Source organism: Spodoptera frugiperda, chromosome 17 (genome assembly GCF_023101765.2).
Source record: "Spodoptera frugiperda isolate SF20-4 chromosome 17, AGI-APGP_CSIRO_Sfru_2.0, whole genome shotgun sequence".
NCBI lineage: Eukaryota > Metazoa > Arthropoda > Insecta > Lepidoptera > Noctuidae > Spodoptera > Spodoptera frugiperda.
The window spans coordinates 8,115,514-8,133,779 of record NC_064228.1 but is presented as its reverse complement, the minus strand read 5'-3'; the positions used below and the strand labels follow the sequence as shown (position 1 = coordinate 8,133,779).

The 18,266-nt window shown below is 37.5% G+C and overlaps 2 long non-coding RNA genes across 2 annotated transcripts in view; both read left to right on the top strand.

The window, feature by feature from the left end:
• The first annotated feature begins 59 nt into the window (after positions 1–59).
• Positions 60–1,105, top strand: LOC126911654 (uncharacterized). Its single transcript, XR_007706173.1, has 2 exons — positions 60–710; positions 992–1,105. It is a non-coding gene; the product is annotated as an uncharacterized LOC126911654 (long non-coding RNA).
• An 824-nt stretch (positions 1,106–1,929) lies between these two features.
• LOC126911656 (uncharacterized) overlaps positions 1,930–18,266 on the top strand; it is a 229,375-nt gene continuing 213,038 nt past the window's right edge. Inside the window, exon 1 of the long non-coding RNA XR_007706175.1 lies at positions 1,930–2,093. This is a non-coding gene — a long non-coding RNA (uncharacterized LOC126911656). The remainder of the gene's footprint in view (positions 2,094–18,266) is intronic.

The following is an 18,266-nucleotide window of genomic DNA, read 5'->3' as shown; positions in this document are numbered from 1 at the left end:
TTCCCGACCTGGGAATCAACCCTAGACCCCTTGTCCGGCATTCGCATTTGCGACCACTCGACCAACGAGGCAGTCCACATAGCACATCTTTAGTGGAAAAGCACCTTACGTGTGTTGATATCTTAGTTGTAAAATAAAAATGAGAACTTCAGTTTATTACTCGAATTATTCCACATTAGGTATGATATTTATTGGCAATTTCTTTTTCAATTTACAGACAGTGGTTAGTATATATTTATATTATATTTTACTAGCTTCTACCAGCGGCTTCGCTGGGATAAAAAGGTTGCTTTACGTTCAACGAAAATAAAACGAGACCGCGTTCGGCGCTCTGATTGGTCGGCGCGAATGAACCAACCTATCAGACCGCCGAACGTGGTCTCGTTTCGATCTTATAAACGTAAAACGAACTCATAATAAACACTCTGGATATCAAACGGAAGAGTTTGATTGGTGGAACAAAGGTCATTAAAGGTACGCGTCCACAGGTCCGCATCGTACGCATCGCACGCAACGAATTTTAGTTTGTCTTGTATAGAAACTCACACAACTGCGTCCACTGATCCGCATCGTACGGACCGCATCATCGGCAATGCCTACATGCGATGCGTACTGATGACGTAAAATCTTTAAACATAAATTAAAATATGTATTAATTGTTTCAGATGAATACTTTGAATTTAGAGATCCTGGTGACCCACTAGCCCCAGGTTTGTTATTTTTTTTTGTATAATTAGTATTTTTTACTACAACATTACTGTGACAGTCCACTGCTGGACAAAAGAGGGGTTTGCCGTAATACTGTAGGCAGGTTTAGAGATCGTAGTTTAAAAGGTTCAGGTATATCAGAGAGCGCTGTCGCCCGGTAGATGTACATTTTACATTGTATAGTGGCTTTACTTTCCATAATGTGCACCTCTGCCTACCCCTTCGGGGATAAAAGGCGTGACGATATATATTATGATTTCTATATGGTAATAAATTCTTTTAGAGGGGCAGCAGACCCCAAAAGATGTGCCGGGGCAGTATTTGAAGCCAAAACCGGGATCGACGCCGCTGCACTATGTCGACGATGAATGATTCAATAAATGTTATCATTATTTAACTACTTATGTATTACTTTTATTTACCATTTAAATTAAGACAGTTAATGTTTTCGTAGCATTCGGGTGAAAAACACACTTTTTTTTGAGGGAGGGGTAAATCATCCAATGATAACTCCCGCCTTTTTTTTTCTTTTTAAAAAATTGCCCCACACTAGGATTTTCTCCTATGTCGTGGGTGCGTTTACAAACATACAATTTCACATGCACATAACACCCAGACCCGAAATAACAATTTGTGGATCACACAAAGAGTTGCTCTGAGCGGGAATCGAACCCGCTACACGTTGCGCGGTAGCCAGTTGCCTAGCCACCGCGCCAACCGTGCAGTCGAAGAAACCGCGCAGTAAGCGTTAGGCAAGGCGAAAGGGAGTGTCAGACTCTTACTGAATAAAAACTACCCCGTTCCTACTCCTTCTTGTCGAGCCGGAGCCCCGGTAAACCCGCTAGGTAGTCTGCAACCCGCAGCCGGGAAACCTAGCGGGTTTACGGAGGTCATTGGATGATTTTCCACCCTTAAAAAAAGGTAGTCTGCAACTGTTGTTAGTGTATTATGTAGTGTAGTAGTATTCTAAATTAAACAATAAGATCTTGAAGATGACAAAATGTTGAACCTGATTGAAAAAGAGTAAGTAGAGAACGATTGGCTTTTGTTGCTTGATGATAATGATGATTGTAACTATGGGTACTTACTCCTGGAGTGGGCGCGGGGCCTGGGCCGGGAGTAGGCTGCACGGGGGGCAGGTACGGCCTCTGGGGGGTGGGGTTCGGCCTGACGGGCGGTGGGGTGGGTTGCTGAAATAGTCAACACATTTTCATAGGTCAAAAAAAAGTCAAAATCATTTATTTCAATTAGACCAGGAAGGCACTTTTGAACGTCAAAGCAAATATATTAATAACGTCTGTCTGTCGGTCAGTCCTCTAGTTGCTCTATTTGCTCGTTCCAAAGTGTAGATTCCTATGGAGAAGAACGAGCAAGAAACTCCATAGGTTACTCTTTTTCAATCAGATTTACAATACAATTCTTGGTTACATTGTTTCGATTACTTCAGCTATGTGAGAACAATGTAAAACTAATATACAGTCAAAGCGACAGAAAAAGAAAATAACCTAGAGGACAATAAAAATTAAGGTATTAAAGGTAAGTAGGTTATTGTCAAATTACACTTATCATAAAAAATATATAATTTAAAATAATGGCTGATGCCCTCCAAAATCGTAGATAGGTACCTAATACTAGGATAACCGGTAATTTTGAAAAATCCAAAATTTGAATTATACTTGACCCCATTTGGGAATCAAATTGAAGACTAAGAACTACAACCTTCGGCCAATAATCACCCATGGCAATCGGAGTATGTCGCAGTCTGTTCAAAAAAATGGTAGGTTTTACCAGTTTTACAAAAAGGAGGTTCTCAGTTTGACCTGTGTTTATGTATGTAAGTAAAGTGCGCGATTATCTCGCGTTTGGCTGAACCGATTTTGATGCGGTTTTCAGCAAAGTATATTTCAGACTTGGGAGAAAATTTTATTTATGGGTGTATTACCAAAATGGAAGCGGTAAAGAAAATTAAAGGCGGTTCTCTTTTTATTAAAAAAAATGTTACTGTTTACCTTATTGCCATTGTTATTAGTTGGGAAAGGTATGGAGGGGGGTTCGTAGTTGTAACCCTTGCTGGGAGGGAGGTACTCGTTGCCTGCTGACATCGCCATCACGAACAGGGTTGAAGATACGATGCTGGAGAGCCACATCTGGAATACAAGAAGAGATCATAAATAAATAAAAGAAATAATAAATAGTTGGAACATAATAGTATTACTGTTTTAAAATTGTAGACCACACTGTACATTATGGATGCATTAAAGTAATTAGATTTAAATAATATTTATTTTTAATTATAATAGTCTAAAATATACAGGTTTGCTTATATAGTCCATTTATTGTGAAAGGTTATAGGCTATACAACATGAATAGGAGCCGAGCAGTGGATGAAACCTCGCGGAGGTAGCTAGTAATATCCTTATCTAGTTATTTAAGAGATTGACGTGTAAAAGAGTTACATTGTAACCTATTTGCGATATAAATATCATTTATATCTATGATATCTATGGTGATCACACAAATATATGCGACGTTATAAATGAATGAGGATCTTTTCCACTAGATACCTATGTGTTATGCTACGTTGCTGTGGATTCGTGTGGCTTCCACCAATCATATTCATTGGTACACATAGCTTAGCACTGGTGGAAACGGACTCAGCTAATTTATGTTTTTTATATAAAAAGATGCGTGCTACATCCATAGCAATTATCGATATATAGATCGCATACTCGAGCTGCGCATCTTTCTCGCACAGCTTTTTTTTATCACAGCTACATAGCTTAATATCAATGGAAACGATCACATAGTTTTACAGCTTACATCTTCATAGCATAGCTACATAGCACATCTCTGGTGGAAAAAGCACCCTAAGAATGAATCTCTAGAATGTAATCAATCAATCACGAAGACAAAGCTTCCCTAATCTAGAATCGTGCAGTCCCCCCCCCCTCCTATTCCACTTAGGTTGAGCGTGACAATAGAAGGCAGTTATCTGCTGTTAAGCCGGTTCAGTCGTGCTCACACGAAGTTTGTTAGTTTGGGCGCCGATTCTCAAATGTTTTAGTAATGGAATTTCATTTGATGTTGTGTAATGCTGGGGCCACACTAATGGAATATGCCATTAATTTTGAAAACAAATGAACGATTATGATCTTTAAATGTTGGTACAGACAGCAATTATCGCCATAATCAAATGGCATATTCCTTTAGTGTGGCTCCAGCATTAAAATGTAGATTGAAGGCGATTTTTTTGGAATCAGTGAACGTAGGTCGGCTCCTATCCTATAAATAAAACCACAGATGGGACCCAGTAGGGCTGATGGCTGATCTGGACCTGCGGATTATCTAGCGGTTCAGGGAAAAGCAGGAGTAGGAACGGGGTGGTTTTTAGTCAGTAAGAGTCTGACACTCCCTCTCGCCTCGCCCAAGGCGGTTGGATGACTTTCCCCCCTTATAAAAAACACGCACTACAAGTAAAACACTGAGTCTTAATAGCCATTGCAGTTTGAGAACCAATATCCTAGGTCTAGCAAAAGCATTGCATGTTCACTAGAAACTAGATATAATTAAATAAAGCACGAACCCTCAGATGTTTAGCTTTGAAGAGTTATTTTAATTTCACTTCCAATCTAAATAATGAAAGGGGTTTTGAAAGATGTTGTGATATAGTAATTGCAACAGCGGGATTTAAATTGTAACGATGTTTTCAACTAATATTTATAAAACTGTAAGTATAACAGGACTGATCTGATTAAAATCATCATCATCCAATGACTTTTCCCGCCTTGGGTGAGGTTAAAGAGAGTTTCAGTCTCTAACTGACTAAAAATCACTGCGTTTCTAGTCCTACTCTTTGAGCCGGAGCCCCGGTAACCCGCTAGGTAGTCTGCAACTCTGGGTTGGCATCAGCCCTACTGGACCCCATCTGTGGTGGCCTGATGGCTTTTTGAGTAACACATCGTGAAGTGTATTTAGGCTATGGTGTTCGCTTACCATAAGGCGGACCGTAAGCTTCATTGCTATTGAGTAGTATAAACCCGATATAAAACAAAAGAGAGAGAGAGGTAACTACATTATAAAAAGCTCAAAAACAAAAATGAAGATTGATGACAAATAAAAACAAATTGATTACCCATTGATTTCTAATGCTAAAACAATTGCCATTGATTACATCTTCTTGATAGATGACCTAATGAAGTGATTGCTTATAGACTGTAGTATCGAAATTAATTACGACAAAAGTAACTGTTGTAGAGTGTAGAGATATTAATCTCTGCACGTCCAGGGACGTCTGACAGTCTGTAACTGTCTGGTAATAATTTGTAGCACATTCTGTTAGAACAATGGATGTTGTAACATCTTTCCGCTTGGATGGAGACTTGCATTCGCTCATTAGGACGTTCTGAGGTGTGGCGGCAGTTACAGCGGGTAGCGGGTTGAAAAAAAAGTGTGGGAGAGCCGTGCTTCGGCACGAATGGGCCGGATCACCAGAGCCTCACAGAAAACCGACGTGAAACAATGCTTGCGTTGTGTTTCGTTGTGTCAGTAAGGTTACCGGAGGCCCAATTCCCCCCTTCCTAATCTTTCCAATCCCTGATTCCCAAACAACCTTTAAATTTCTAACCCCCAAAAGGTTTCGTCCTCTACCCCTTATCTTTAGGGGACACTAAACTTGATTCTAAGTAAATTTATTTAAGTATACAAAAGAATAAAAGAAATATTTTTTTCAAGTGCCCATAACATATTCCATTTTCATCTCCACAGATTTCATTACGCTTCCCCTAATGATAATTCTAAAGCCAATAAGTATCAAACGAAATATCGACAACGACCACACACAAAAACTCGCTCTCAAGCCCGCTTATGCCTTACCCGCTACCCGCCACAACTAGCACCACACCCAACTACTCCAGTACAATACAAAACGTTCATTAAGTCACAAATTATGTTCAATCTTACGATAAGTCTTACATTGTACTCATCTGACTTAGAAGCTGTGTGCTCTATTGTCTTCAAATATTCAGTCCACGTTTGGGCAAAGGGCAAAGAGTTTGTCAATACAATCAGCTAATTGATGTTTCTCAAAGAATTTGTGATACATTGTGATGAAATTTTGTTACATTGTTCTTAGTGTTAGGCTAGTCATTAGATTGGCAATAGATTTGCCTTCTATTATATGTGGGATTAAAATAAAAATTACCTACGTGGGTAAGCCGGTAAACATAGTAATTATTTGTTTAAATAAAACGTTACCCCACACTAGGATTTTGTCCTGTGTCGTAGGTGCGTTTACAAACATACAAGTTCACATACACATGACACCCAGACCCGAAACAACAATTTGTGGATCACACAAAGAGTTGCTCCGTGCGGAAATCGAATCCGCTACACGTTGCGCAGCAGCCAGTTGCCCAACCGTGCAGTCAAATTAATTTAGTGTTTTTCACAAAGAAAGGATGGATGAAAGTAGATTTACGAAATAAATATACAAGGCGAATATGAATGGGGCCGTCGGTAGAGGGCGCCCCAGACGGACATATAGCGACAAAAGTACCTTTAACCGACGAGCATGCATGAAAAGACTGATGACTGTTGATGAAGCGAAAGAGGTATGTAAGAGTCGTAGCAATTGGCGTTCCATTATCTCTGCCTACCCCTATGGGAGACAGGCGTGAAGTTATATATGTATGTATATTGGATAGTTCTCTGTTATCTTTCCCACGGATAGGGGACATAAATAAATACTGCAGCAATAGAAATATTTACGAGGTACATGCCCCAGTTACATACGCGGCTATCAAATTCAAGCGATTTAACTGCGGTAACTATTTTTTATTTAATTTAATCTCTAAAGATTTATTTTAAGTGTGGGAGAGCCATGCTTCGGCACGAATGGGCCGGCTCGACCGGAGAGATACCACGGCCTCACAGAAAACCGACGTCAAAAAACGCTTGCGTTGTGTGAGTGAGGTTACCAGTGGCCCAATTACCATCCTTCCCAATCTTCCCAATCTCCGATTCCCCAACTACACTTAAATTCCTAACCCTAAAAAGGCCGGCAATGCACTTATAACGCCTCTGGTGTTTCGGGTGTCCATGGTCGGCGGCGATTGCTTACCATCAGGCGATCCGTCTGCTCGTTTACCAGCTTATATCATAAAAAAGACCGAAAATACCCAATAATTCTTTGCCTACAAAACTCAATAACAACATTTGTCATTGAAGTAAGTACTTCAATTAAACCAAAACCAAGTTATTTCAATCCAGAATTTAGCTTACAAAATGGATGTTCTAGGAAAACACTCATTACGGAGTTAAACACAGGAATTTGTTCGTGACATTTAGAAAGTAAAATAATAGCGGCCCAGATCGCACTATAGTGTTGCGACCCGGCGTCACTCGTGACTGCAGTTGGGCAATACTTACAGGAACGTTAGACAGATTGGTGTTTAGTTTTGTGATGAAAAGTTGAATTATTTTATTTTTACTTTAATATAAAACATTTGGCTTTTGTGCTATGCTACGTTACTATCATATTAATTGGTACATATAGCTTATCACTGGTGGAAACGGACTCAGCTAAGTTGTTTTTTAATAGGGAAAGATGTGTGCTATGAATACTTTGCATACTTGAGCTGCGCATATTCCTCGCAAAGCTACATAGCTTAGTATCAGTGGAAACAGTCTCATAGTTTCACAGCTTAGCTATTACATAATATCATAGCTACGTAGTTAGTACATCTCTGGTGGAAAAGCACCGCCAGGGTGCAATCCTTTGAGCTGTAGACAACTTAACAGGTTACCGGGGCTCCGGCCCAAAGCAGGAGTAGGAACGGGGTGGTTTTTAGTCAATAAGAGTGTGACACTCCCTCCAGCCTCACCCAAGGCGGGTGAAGTCGTTGGATGATTCCCCCCTCAAAAAAAGGGTGCAATCCTTTAGCAATCTTATTACCCAAGCATTAATCATCTGAAGTGAATATGTAAAATAAAGAGAGATGCACACGATGATAGCACTCAGTTTCAAAATGGTAACAACAATAGTCAATTTTTGGCAGCTGATACGGATCTTAATTAAAATGAGTGAGGTGCTCCCACGGGTGTATCTAAAGGTTGCTCAGACGGCGTCATTCGTACTAGGGCTGTCACAAAATAAAACAAAGTTAAAAATAGTACCAACGTCACGCCTTTTATCCCCGAAGTAGGCAGAGGTGCACATTACGGCATGTAATGCCGCTATACAAAGTACATCCACTTTTCACCATTTTGTGTTAAAGTCCCATGTAATAGGGGGTGAGCCTATTGCCATATACTGGACACAATTCTAGACTCCGTGCTACCACTGAGAAATTTTCAAAAAACCGAAAAAAGCCCAGTAATACTTTGCCCGATCCGGGAATCGAACCCGAGACCCCTTGTCCGGCAGTCGCATTTGCGACCACTCGACTAATGAAGCAGTTAAAGATAGTAATACACAACATAAGTGTGGGAGAGCCATGCTGCGGCACAAATAGGACGGCTCGACCGAAGTGATACCACGGCCCCACAGAAAAGTAACTAGCTTGCGTTGTGTTTCGTTGTGTGAGTGAGGTTACCGGAGGCCCAATTACCCCCTTTCTCGATCATCCCAATCCCCGATTCCCCAACAACCCTTAAATTCCTAATCCTTTTCTGCGGCAACGCATTTGTAAAACCTGTGTTGTTTCAAGTGTCCATAGGCCGCGACGATTGCTTACCAACAGGTGACCCATCTACTCGTTATTATAAAAATGCATTTCTTACTACAATTCTTATTATTATTAACCCATCCCTGAATCCTTAACCTTCTAAAACAATTCTGCTCCCCCCACTCATAACATGAAGCCTACAAATAACAGAACACACAAATAAATACCAACCTCCCACAATTATTAAAGGTGGCAACATTTCTATTCAAACTAATTTCGTCTGGCAACCCTGAGCGCATTGAAATGTCAACACTTAGTACGCGATAGGTCGGCCGCGTGTCGTATATTTAATTCAATTTATTATTATCAAGGCTTGATGCTGGGGGGTAGGCAGAGGTCTAAGCAAGGATGTAACTTTTTTCTACTATTATAAAACATTTATCCAATGCTTGATTCCTGGATACCAATGCTTAGGTACTTTTTTAAGCTATGCTTATGACTTTTCAAGATTAGTTGGAATGTGTGTTTAGACGGGGAATAAAACAAGATAGTGGACTGTATCAAAATAGGTGTACTGGTCTAAAAATGCCGTAATCGTAATCCGGTAATCTTTTATTTATCATTTACCATGAAATTACATTAAGAGATTTCCTAAGAAAATTACTAGGATTAATTAAGATTTTATCCTGTGTCGTGGGTGCGTTTACAAACATACAAGTAGGTATACACATCATACCTAGACCCGAAACAACAATTTGTGGATCACACGAAGTGTTGCTCCGTGCGGGAATCGAACCAGCCGCGCCAACTGTTAGTCTGAACAGCACTATTATAGCACTTTACCCAACCGGGAATCGAACTTGAGACGTAGTTCTCGTGACAATGGCGTTAATGAAGCAACCAAGGCTACAATTAAAGTATAAATTACAAAAATGTTTGTATGTCTGTACGTATGTAGCAGTAAATTGTGTGAAATTATTCAATACTTCTAACCCAATTATTGTCTCAATTGTTTTTTGTGAGAACAGTACTTAACAAGGAATTTTAACACATATCTCTACACCCATAAAGCTTAAAATCGCTTAACAGACACTTGTCATATTTCTACCTTAACCAACAAATGAATTTAAACTCTTTACCTACAAATTTAAAGTCGAAATTGTAATGAAATAGTGATTTAGTTACAAAATACAGGCATATTTTTGTTGTTAGATTGTAGATATATGAAATATCTTGGAGATTTATCCGGTAATACATATTTATCATCACGGCACAATCGTTGGGTGCTAGGCAGAGATCGTTGTGATACCGCGCGCCTTGGGAATTTAAGGAAACATTGATTTTTATCTAGTTTTTTTGTATTATTTTACGTTTTCTGAGTGATTCTATGTGTTGTGAGGGTCATAGTGTAGGGTAGACTGGGTACGGTTGAAACAAAGGACGGTTGAAACAAAACGAATATCTCGCAAACCGTTGGCGGTGCGGCTAGGGGTCCAAGAGGAGAACGAAGCGGACGATAGGTCTAAACACGAATCTTAGTGTTGCGTCACTCTCCGCGCGCTTTGGACGTTTCTAGGGGACTCTATTGTGTTTTGATAACCAAAAGTAAGTATTTTTGCTTGGAGATTTTTCCAATAATTATCGTTTTTATTCAAGTGACAGCATTGAGGGTGCGTTGTTGTTTGAAATGAAGCTCGCGGAATATGACATTGTGACTAGTTTTTGTGTATCATTATTGTTACAATGACTAATAACTGAATTTTACCTAAAGTAGGAGTTGGGGACGGTTGAAACATTTTTTTTGGGTACGGTTGAAACAGTGTACTTATTATTTTTTTCTTGTTTTTACACGAAATAATATTGTTTAATGTGGACGTGTGAAGAGTGATCTGATTGATCTTTAAATTTGGCTTATCCTTATTGGACTAATGAAAGCCAAAAATTGTTTTCTTTCAAACTTTTTTTTAAATATTATTGTTTAGTTTGCTATGTTTAAAAAACAAACAGTTGATTTTGGTTTAATTTACGTAAATTTTATATCAATGTTAAGTAATTTGTAGTTACTTAGTTTTTTGATGATTGATAAAATATATTTTAAATAGTGTGCTTTAAAACATTAAAGGCTGATTAAAAATATCGTTTCAAGTATATAAATATTGAAGACTGATTACTAATGTCAAAGAGTTACTTAATTATTCTTAGATTTAAAATAAACAATTAATAAAACGTGTTGTAATATTATATTTTGTATTATTCGCATGTGTTTCAACTGACCAAATGAATTTAAACTCTTTACCTACAAATTTAAAGTCGAAATTGTAATGAAATAGTGATTTAGTTACAAAATACAGGCATATTTTTGTTGTTAGATTGTAGATATATGAAATATCTTGGAGATTTATCCGGTAATACATATTTATCATCACGGCACAATCGTTGGGTGCTAGGCAGATGGTTGTGATACCGCGCGCCTTGGGAATTTAAGGAAACATTGATTTTTATCTAGTTTTTTTGTATTATTTTACGTTTTCTGAGTGATTCTATGTGTTCTGAGGGTCATAGTGTAGGGTAGACTGGGTACGGTTGAAACAAAGGACGGTTGAAACAAAACGAATATCTCGCAAACCGTTGGCGGTGCGGCTAGGGGTCCAAGAGGAGAACGAAGCGGACGATAGGTCTAAACACGAATCTTAGTGTTGCGTCACTCTCCGCGCGCTTTGGCTGTTTCTAGGGGACCCTATTGTGTTTTGATAACCAAAAGTAAGTATTTTTGCTTGGAGATTTTTCCAATAATTATCGTTTTTATTCAAGTGACAGCATTGAGGGTGCGTTGTTGTTTGAAATGAAGCTCGCGGAATATGACATTGTAACTAGATTGTATGTATCATTATTGTTACAATGACTAATAACTGAATTTTACCTAAAGTAGGAGTTGGGGACGGTTGAAACATTTTTTTGGGTACGGTTGAAACAGTGTACTTATTATTTTTTTCTTGTTTTTACACGAAATAATATTGTTTAATGTGGACGTGTGAAGAGTGATCTGATTGATCTTTAAATTTGGCTTATCCTTATTGGACTAATGAAAGCCAAAAATTGTTTTCTTTCAAACTTTTTTTTAAATATTATTGTTTAGTTTGCTATGTTTAAAAAACAAACAGTTGATTTTGGTTTAATTTACGTAAATTTTATATCAATGTTAAGTAATTTGTAGTTACTTAGTTTTTTGATGATTGATAAAATATATTTTAAATAGTGTGCTTTAAAACATTAAAGGCTGATTAAAAATATCGTTTCAAGTATATAAATATTGAAGACTGATTACTAATGTCAAAGAGTTACTTAATTATTCTTAGATTTAAAATAAACAATTAATAAAACGTGTTGTAGATTATATTTTGTATTATTCGCATGTGTTTCAACTGACCCCATTCACTGTTTCAACCGCCCCTGGGATACGGTTGCAACAAATCCGATTTATTTTTTAATTTGATCTACTTTTAAAAATAACACACCTGGGACTAAAAACATATTGCCTATTAGTAGACAGAAACATGCTATTTAACATATCTTCTTCATCGCTCGGGTTATAAAAAGCAGAACTATGGACGTTGTAAGTGAAATTGTTTCAACCGTACCCAGTCTACCCTAGTTCTCTTGTCTCGGAATGGTATTATAATGTTGTGTTTAAGATTATTATTGTTTAAACGTTGGTCTATTGGTTGTTAAATGCGTCGTTTGAGGGCTGAGAACAAGGCTCTTCTACATTTTTTATAAGCAACGTTATTGTATTTTTGATTCTTAAAATAAAATGTGACTACAAATTGCCATTTTTTTTAAGGGGAGAGAATCATCCAATGACTTCTCCCGCCTTGGCCGAGGCTAGAGGGAGTGTCAGACTCTTACTGACTAAAAACCACCCCGTTTCTACTCCTGCTTTTCGAGCTGGAGCCCAGGTAAGCCGGCTAGGTAGTCCGCAGCTAAAAAAAGGCAATATTGCCTTGGTTCTCTGTCTGCCTTGCTATGATAAAATGTGACCACAAAAAGAAAATGATAAAAAAGTATTTTTTAGACTAGCAACACTGAAGCAAACAAACGATTCACTCTAAGAAGTATTTACCTACACGATCCAACATCTAGTCAAGTGTGAGTCGCATCAATTTTCCTGTCATAGACAACCAATTACGTTGATTTATGTTTTTAGCTTGAACTTACACATTATGGTAATAATGTGTGTTATGTCATAGTTATGTAATGTTTGACATATAACCTTAGATTAGGTGCGCAGGTTACTTTTTTGTTGTAATTACCGTTATTTAGTTTAAGGTTATGGCAAATGCGATGTAATAATGCTTTGGGTGTACTTCGAAACCTAGTTATGTTGTAATGATTGTAGATATATAGGTTGAGTTGCGGATTACCGGGACTCCGGTTCGAAAAGCGGGAGTAGGAACGGGGTGGTTTTTAGTCAGTAAGAGTCTGACAATCCTTCTAATGTGTCCCAATATGGGAGAAGTCATTGGATGTTTTTGCCCCCCTCAAAATAAATAAATAAGTAGTTTATGTTGGTTGAGCAGGTTTAAAACTAGTAGGTACTATCCTCAACTGGAATACAGTTCAACTTATATTAAAATAGGTATAGGTAGATATGTTTTTATTAGACGCAAGTTTATGTACGAATTTAACAATTGGCTATTTTAAAAATCAAAATAACTTATCGTAATAAACACGTAACTAAAATAAAAAAAACAAAACATAACCTAAAAACGCAATTTGCAATTGAAAATTGACCGCGTAATCTTTTGACATATTAAACTTTTAAACTACGAGGCAACGGTGCACGTTATACAGCCAGCAATTATAAACTCATTACTCAAATGCTCTGAATTTCTCACGGCGTAGATGTAAGTGAATGCCTATCTAAAATTGCTAAATACCATTGCATGGATAGCTATGGGAATGGCAAAAAACCTTGATTGAAAGGAAAATGGCTTTCCGTTGAAAATTGCATTCGAGAAATTCCGCCATCTTGTAAAAAGTTATTGATATCGGATCGGTTTGTTTGCTTCCGTGGCTGTGTGAGAGTTTGGAATATTTTTGTGATAATTGTTGTGATTTTTTGGCAAGAAACGAATTTGTAGATGTTTTTTATTTTTAATTAAAATAACTGCATGGTTCATTGGGTGGCTACCGCGTAAAGTGTAGCATGTATCCACTGATCCGCATCGTACGGACCGCTCATCAGCAATGCCTACAAGCGATGCGTACTAATTACGTCATAAGGAAAACATGCTTTAAAAACCTGCCAGCTGAAAATCTTTAGTAATTTTAACAAGAAAAAGAAGGAAATTCATAACGAATTACACAACAAGATTTTAAATAAATAACAAACATAATAATAAACAAACATTGACTTAACGATTATTCTGACACCACGATAAAAATCGATAGCGTATGTAAAATGTATTGTATTCGATTGTAACCGAATCGAATGAACGATTCTAATCGATTGCTAACTATCTCTAATTGATATTTCCACTATTGTTTTCATTATTTTTTATTTACATAACTATTATAGTGGCTACTGTAAATAGAGGTTATGTAATGTAACCGAAATATGAACATAGGTAAAATGCACATGTTCTACTACAGAGATATAATGTTTACTTTTCTGATCCATTTTTTTATATACATATATTTGATGGGTCAACGTTTGACAGCTATCTCACCTGGTGGTGATGCGGCCTACGATGGATCACGTCTGCCCATAAGCAACCTATTCACTTAGGCCTTGAAAACACCCAGGTTATACCCATCAGGAAACACAGACTCCGGCAATGTTGTTCATTCATTATTCAACTTTATCATTGTAACTATTAATTTACCCAACTTATAAAACCTAAGATATTACATACAAAAGCCTAATTTGCGACTATTAAACTAAAACAAGGCTATTTATTCAACCACCAAGGATATTTCACAAATAATCCATAAACTAACTATAAGAATTAACCGACAATAACACAAAAATCTAATAAAAAGCGAACACCATACTGTTATTCCGACCTTACACACGTGAATTAAAAAAAAAACCGGCCAAGTGTCGAGTCGGACTCGCCCATGAAAGGTTCCGTAGCACCAAGTAGATGAAGAAATGCCGGCCTCATCTAGTTATTTAAGAGATTGACGTGTAAAAGAGTTACATTGTAACCTATTTGCAAAAATAAATATCATTTATTTATCATTTTATATAAAAGTTACTGTAATTCGTTGTAACTTAAACTGTTATTATAAGAGTTTCGGAAATAAATGGCTGTGACATACGGACGGACGGACAGACGGACTGACGGACAGAGGGACAGAGGGACAGAGGGACAGAGGGACAGAGGGACAGAGGGACAGAGGGACAGAGGGACAGAGGGACAGAGGGACAGACGGACAGACGGACAGACAAAAATGACGAATCTATAAGAGTTCCGTTTTTTGCCATTTGGCTACGGAACCCTAAAAAAATATACAATGTTATTTTTTTTTCTAAATGACATAACTGACATTGACAGTTGATAGTCAGTGTTGCCATATTAAGAACCACGGTCAAGGGGCAACCCTGAGGTTTTCAATGGCCGTCTGATTGGTGCATTGAGAGATGCGTAAAGGGAGATGTGTGAGTGTAATTAGTATTATATGAATTGTATGTGATTTAACACCTGTTTTTGTATGTAAGGTTGTTATTTGTTAGGTAATACATAGAATAGAGGTGAAGAATTTGTTTGTTTGCTTGTTTGAATGTGTTGACGGTAGCTGTTTAGATTTAATTCTTTTTTTTGTGTTGTAATTTGGGTCAAAGACAGTTATTCATAAATATCTCTTGGACGCGTTTTGGTGTTTTCATGGTTGTATCAACGGAATCCTGGCTTGTATGAGGTGGTAGTGGTTTTGAAAGATTATGGCGGAATTCAAAAAAAATAAAGAATTACTGCCGCACTCAGAGACATTTAATGATTACTTAAACTATTCCTTAGTAACGATTTTGCATCGAAAACAATTGCTAAGGACTGGGTTAAGTAACCATTAAATGAATTACTTATACGTATAATTGTACCTACACAGGTCTAATAAAGCCAGTCAATTGTAATATATAATACCCACACACGAAGTTATTTCATTTCATACAAGTGTCAAAGTGACCACAATTGGCTATTCATGATGACAATGTATGACATTACCGACATTATGTACTATGTACAAGAGTACATACTTCTTTAACATTGGACAATCTTTGTTCGACACCTGAGTGAACATTTTTGTACTACAATAGGATGTTAATATTAAGATATTATTATATTCTTTGTATATGTCAAATGTTATTGTTAATTGATGTTATTTAAACTTTTTGTTGTTTGACAATTTCTCTTTCTATTATCATAAGTAAACGACATGTATTTTTATCCTCACAAGAGGTACCATAGGTGTACACCCACTTTCCACTAGTTATATTTCTGTTATTATGGTATAAGCTGGTAAACGAGCTGACGGATCACCTGATGGTAAGCAATCGCTGCCGCCCTTGGATACCCAAAACGTCCAGAGACGTTACAGCGTTGACTCCGTGTTACTACTGAGACATTTTCGGAAAATCAAAAAAGCCCAGTAATAACTTACATGACACAAGAATCGAACCCTAGACCCCTTGCCCGGCAGTCGCAATTGCGACCCCTCGACCAACGAGGCAGTCTTAGTCCAAATACTACCTACTACGATTAGTCAAAACAAAAAAACACCATATTGATTCAATACACACACTCTCCAAGCGGTAATTATATTAGTAGTTGGCATCAACTGACAACTTGTCAGTCAGTCTGTCAGTGTTACGACTGATGCTGATGACGATGACGTCTTGTTACATCGTAAGTAAGGCTCGCTTGTCAGTCAATATTACTTAGGTGCCAGTGTAAAGTAATTATTTGGTCATTACAATTCACTTTTCATAATTTAAAATAGTTTGTTTTTTATATAATAGGGAGCAAACGAGCAGACGGGTCACCACCGCCGCCCATGGACACCCGAAACACCAGAGGTGTTACAAGTGCGTTGCCGGTCTTTTGGGGGTTAGGAATTTAAGGGTTGTTGGGGAATCGGGGATTGGGAAGATTGGGAAGGGGGATAATTGGACCTCCAGTAACCTCACACAACGAAATACAACGCAAGCGTTGTTTCACGTCAGTTTTCTGTAAGGCCGTGGTATCACTCCGGTCGAGCCGGCCCATTCGTGCTGAAGCATGGCTCTCCCACACTTGCAGCTCGACCAACAAAACAATTGATGTACGAAAGTTAAATTACACAAGTAAAGCAGTAACATTCATACAATCCATCATAAACATGAATATACTAAACCTTAAATAAATAATCAATTGGATATAGTTATAACTATGACGCTAACGACTCGTATCTAACCTTTTTTTATGTGAACCTATAAAGTATAATCACTAACTATTAACCTATGGACGTTAGCTATAAAAAGTAATAAAACTAACGAGTAACACCGGTAGTTACAACATGTTTGTGTATTGTAACATCATGGCGTTTATTTTCTAAAGAGGTAAACAGAGATGCTTTAATCTTTTCACTATTGCAACGTTACGCTTTTTATCCCTGATGGTAGGCAGAGGTACTTACGGCATTGTACAATGTACATTGTACACCTACTTTTCATCATTTGTGTTATAATTATACGTCCCGTGTAGTAGGGGGTGAGCCTATTGCCATATACCGGGCACAATATTAGATTCCGTGCTTAAGAAAGCTTAAGCTTAAGCTGTTAACCTTAGCAGTTGCGCAGCAGTCGCGATTGCGAATAAATATAGAAACCATCAGCTTCTGCAAGCAGCTTCGCCCGTGTCCCCGTGGTATAGAAAGTATCCTATCACCCAAGTCAGCTCATACCCTGTCAGTATACCAAATTTCATCAAAATCCGTTCAGTACTTTCAGCGTATTTGACGGACAAACATCACAAACACCCAAACAAACAAACTTTGACATTAATCATAATATTATATAGTGTGACAGTATATAAGTATATAACTTGTAAATAATACATAATAAGCTATATACCTAATGACTTCCATTGACATCAGCTGCTATTTAACCACAAGTGCGAATCAAATTGAGAACCGTATAAAATCGGATAAAGAGTCTATCGTGTTTAATATACTACACTTTGACAGTTATGTAAACACTTTAAAATGCAATTTCGTTGTACATTACCTAGTATATAAGGTGTTCTAAAAGTATCAGCCACGGCTTTAATGGGAGGTAGTGTTGTGTTTGAAGATTATAATAGTATAATAGTAAATATAAATTATTGATCAGGTTTTTTTTTTAAACAAAATAATCTGCGTATGAGTTTGTTATGAAAGAGCTATTTCTTTCACTGTCTCTGTCGTTTCGTCAATGAAAACAATTGCTATTAATTGAAGCGACGCATAGTGCATATTTGTGAACTACTTTATGCAGAGTAGAGTAAATGTTTATTTAACTTCTTTATGTTCTCAAATTGACTTGATGGTCCGGGTACGATCGAATGGAATCTCTTCACTATTGTAATCTTCAAACACAACACTACCTCCCATGAAAGCCGTGGCAGATACTTTTAGAACACCTTATATATAAAGATTGCAACGACATTAATCATGCAATGCAATCGTCACTCAAGTATCATCAAAGCTAATATTATAAATGTGTTTGTTTGTGTGTCCTTTCATGTCAAAATAGATAGACAGATTATCGTGACTTAAAAATATTATACCACAATTATTCACTACTAGTTTCTGCCAGTGGCTTCGCTCGCGTTTCTGCATTTATATGTATAAAAGTGATATTTTGGTTATTCCAAA